Consider the following 4,763-nt stretch of genomic DNA (forward strand, 5'->3'; position numbering starts at 1 on the left):
GACTCGATGGCACCTGACAACAACAACAACAACATCTACCCTATATACAGAGGGGATAGGATTGATACTTGATGCGAAGACTGCTCTCTCTTGGTATTTTGAGCTACTACATCCATGAGAATATATCAAGTTCATCAGATTATAACAATTTACCCTCATTTCCTTAATCAAAAAAAGATTTTTTTTTTTTTTTATCATCCTCTAGTTGGCCCAGGATCAGGCAGTGTTTCGTTCTGTTGTACATAAGGTTGTTATGAGTTGGTACTGACTCTATGGCACCTAACAACAAAAGCTTGGCAAAGCTTCTTGAGTGGTGGATATACACAAATGATATTCTATTTTCTGAGTAACTTTATCTCCCAACATATTACTCTTCACTAGGGCTGAATATAAGGATGGGAGCACAAGGATATAATGTTAATAGTTCTACATATACTTTTCCATTGTTCTTAAGTGCCACTGAGTTGGTTCTGTTTCATACCAACCCTAAATAGAGTTTCCACGGAGCAGCTGAAGGGTTTGAACTACTGGCCTTGTGGATAGAAGTCCAATGCTTATCCTAAAGTGCAGCAGATAAAATAAGGCGTCTTGGTGTGGTGCTCTAGGATAAGCACTGGACTATAAGTGCAAGGTTGGTAGGTCAAACTCGCCAGTCTCTATTCAGAAACCCTATGTAGGGTTTCTATGATTCAGAACAAACTTGACAGCATTTATCTAAAACAGATATAATGATTCTGAGTACTAGGATCTAAAGAATGTTACATTGTTTATGTCATAGCTAGACTCAGAGAGCACAAGGATGTTCACTGCAGCAGTGTTCACAGACGCTAACTGAGAATTTAAATGTCCACCAATAGCGAACAGATTCAATACATTTTTATATTTTATGAGGAAATACTGTACAGCCTTGTGAAATAGTGAGGTAGTTTTTTATACTTGTGGACATGGAAAAATGTCTAAGACATAGAATTAAATGGCAAAAGCAAGTTAAAATCGCCATGTGTATTGATACCACTTGTGTGAAAGAAAAGAGGGGCATGTGTATTATATGGACGAGGGGTTTCAAAATGGAATTAAAAGACAATGGAACCTTTCTCTAAACTTTTAGAAGCCCCCTCATAAATCAATATTATCAGAAAATTTTGATATGATAAAAAATAAACTTACACTGCTTATCTCTGGGAAGCAGACAAATGGGAAAGAGAATCAGTAGATAAGGGAGAAAGATTTTTCTTGTTACAACTGTCTGTATTGAATTTCCTTTTACTAAAAGCATGTATTGACTTATTTTTACATTAATCTAACACATTATTATAGTCTCTGTAGGATAAGCAGTAGACCACAGGGACGGTATGTACCGCAAGGCTGGTAGTTCAAGCCCACCACCCGCTACTTGAAAACCCTATATAGGGTCTCTATGAGTTGGAACTCTGGTTAGAGTAGTGGTTATGAATTGGGCTGTTAACCTTAAGGTCGGAAGTTCGAAACTGCCAGTCTTTCCGTGGGAAAAAAATAAGGCTTTCTGCTCCCATAAAGATTTACAGCCTCGGAAACCCTGTTCAGGGTCAGTATGAGTTGGAACCGACTCCATGATACTTAACAACAACAACATGAGTTGGATCAGAGTCCACAGCACTTAACAACCCCAGTCATTAGTGGCTCCTAAGAGTCCTGGTGTGGTGCTGCAGGTTAATGAGCTAGATTGCAAAGTCATTTTGAACCACAGGGTCCGTGGTTCAAGCTCATCAGCTGCTCCTCAGAAACCCTATACAGAATCGCTATGGGTCGGAACCGACTCAACAGCATTAGACAACCATCACCACCACATTACAGGGCTCCTGGTGTGGTGCTGTAGGATCAGCGATGGACTGTGAACCACAGGGTCAGCAGTTCAAACTGCTCCTGGAAAGCTCTATATAGGCTCACTGAGTCGGAACCTACTGGATGGCACTAACAACAACCACCACATTACAATAGATGGGTAAGTCATGATCAGGGGTTTATCCCAAATAACTTATTCCTAATAATAGTTAACCAAAAGAAGTTTGTAAATGGTTTATTTTTATAATGAAGAGTAAAATCAGCATGTTAATTAGTTAATTCTCATTCAACTGTATTGGGATATGCTTTGTTGAATGTAAGAAAGTAAAGTGAAGTTGTTCTTAACTCTAATAGGAGTGAGTTTCTATATGAAATCTCAAGTTCCGATGTGGAGCATTAAGACCTATTTCCTTATTGTGAGCCCAGAATCTCTCCCTACAAATTCAGTTCTCCTCTCTCCTCCCCTCCCCTCCCCTCCCATCTGTGGTCCAAGCAAATTCTGGAAATGCCTCCAAAGGAGTTCTCCGCATCATTTGCACAGACTGTAGGAGGATCCGTTTTAGTTTTAAGACTTAGAAAGTGCCTCCAATATCTCCAAAAATGAAAGGCACTTGTCCAAATATTCAAATATATCTATCCCACTCTTAAATTGTCCTCTCCCTATTTCCAGCTATAGACAGCTGGAACTGCTATTAGTAAGTCAGGCACACATATTCCTCATTTGTTAAAGGGCTGGCCATCACCTCCACATTCCTCCACACCCTGCCAGGAATGGCGAGGAAACTCCCTCCATACTAGCCAAACAAATGCTTGCTCCTCCCGAATGAATTCTCTTCAGGGTTCCTTTCCCTTTAGTTAGCTGCCTGTCCACCTCTGATTCCAGGGATTTTCGTGTGTCCATGGGATCACAAGGATCACCCCTCTCTCATGTCTCGGACAACCCTTGAGCACTAACAATCGCTAGCCAGGTCCCCATTGGCGCTGAAATCTCCAATGTTCCCGTGATCTCCACCTTAAAGACCTTGGACTAGTTTGGGTCGCACCCCGATTCCGGACACTAATTCAGGGCACGAACGCAGACCAGGCAGTTTCTGTCAGCTGCTGCGAACCGGGCCGGCCTGAGCAGGCCGCCCAGAAACGCAGGCGCAGACCAGACTGAGCCAGCACTGCTCCGAAAGGCGCAGAACGCGCATTTGCCCTCTAAGGCCGTGTGAGGCGACCCCGAAGCCCCCGAGGGGCCAATAGAAATTTGAACGACTAGCACTAGGCCTGGTAGGTGAAGGGAGGTAGGTGAAGGGAGGTGGGTGAAGGGCCGGATCTTGGACTGAACAGAAAGGGGCGAGAGAGCTGGAACCCGGACGCCGCAGCTTCGGCGGCCCCAGTGGCTGAGTGACTGTTAAAGGACTCACAGAGGGAAGGAGTTGGGGACAGCTCCCCTCTCACCTGGAAGCGGCTGCTGCCAAAGGCTTCAGCCCGCCCTTCCCAATTTAAGTCACGTCAGCTCGGGAATCCCGAACGCACCACCTACTACCGCCGCTTCCCGCAAGGGACTCGACCACTAGAGGTCCAAACGGACGATAGCAGTAGAATACCGACCAATCAGAACTACTCTCAGGGCGTTACCAGGGAGACCGGGCACGCCTTGTTTGTAACTATTCCGTCAACAATGACGGAAGCCAATCAATGCCTGGAAATCTCCGCTTCCTTAAAGAAACATCCAATGAACTCTAAAGAACGCATAAGGGGCGAGGTCATCAACGATGAGAGTTCCGGAAGAAGATCTGCAAATGACGGGAAATGTCGGGAGGGCGGGCGTTCTGAAAAAGGTCAGGTGTGTAGGGTGCAGAGAAAGGATGCTGATTTTTTTCCCGATAGCTCCGCCAGGTTCGCAGTGACGGACTCAAACCATCAGCGGGGCTTCTATGGAGACGTCGGAGGTGGGCCACCCTCATTTTAAAATAAATTGTGAGACGGCAGTGGGAATACGTGTACGTGTTCTGCTTTTAGAATGTTAAAATAATAAAGACGGAAGAAAGCTTGTTTGGGTATCTACTATGACCTTTTGATGTTTACTGATGAAGCATAAGAACCAGAGAAGTGATCTGATGTCAAATGTTGTGTCAAAGACAGAGACATACGGAAGTTGGAGTGGTGGTGGTGGTTATGTGCCATGGAGTTGGTGGTTGTTGTTTTTGTTAGGTGCCATCTAGTCGGTACCTACTCATAGCGACCCAAAGCACAGCAGAATGAAACACTGCCAACCTCACAATTATTGAGCCCACTGAAGCTGCCACTTGGCCAATCCATCTCGCTGGGGATCTTCCTTTTTTTCTCTGACCCTCCACCCTACCAAACATGATATCCTTCTCCAGAGCCTGGTCCCCTCATGACAATATGTCCAAAGTATGAGAGACCAAATTTAAACTCGAACTGCTGACCTTGCAGTTCAAAGCGACTTTACAATTCAGTGCATTAACCCACAGCGCCGCACCAGGGCCTGCAATAGAATGCTCTGGACTGCAAAGTCACTTGGAATCAGGTTCACCAGCTGCTCCTTGGAAACCCTATACAGGGTCGCTATGGATCGGAACCAACTTGATGGCAATTAACAACAACAACAACATGAGTCTTATTGAGCCCCAGGAGCCCAGGTGGTGCTGTAGGATAAACACTGGGATGCTAACCACAAGTTCAGCAGTTCAAACCCACAAGTCACTCCTCGGAAACCTTTTACAGGGTCTCTAAGACTCAGAACCAACTGGATGACACTTAACAGCTGTGTCCCAGGCTAACCTATTATATGCAACCTCATCCTCTGTTTTAACGCTTGCCTAACCTTTTAAGGTTTAAACCATCAGCTCAACAAGGGCTTTCTTGGCCCTTCACTATGATTACACTCAACATAGCCTTTCTCTGCTTTATATATATATATATATATATAT

The 4,763-nt window shown here is 44.6% G+C and overlaps 1 pseudogene; it reads right to left on the reverse strand.

Moving 5' to 3' along the window:
• Positions 1–2,878: 2,878 nt before the first annotated feature.
• LOC102826947 overlaps positions 2,879–4,763 on the reverse strand; it is a 3,181-nt pseudogene continuing 1,296 nt past the window's right edge.

Source organism: Chrysochloris asiatica, unplaced genomic scaffold (genome assembly GCF_000296735.1).
Source record: "Chrysochloris asiatica unplaced genomic scaffold, ChrAsi1.0 scaffold00179, whole genome shotgun sequence".
Lineage (NCBI taxonomy): Eukaryota > Metazoa > Chordata > Mammalia > Afrosoricida > Chrysochloridae > Chrysochloris > Chrysochloris asiatica.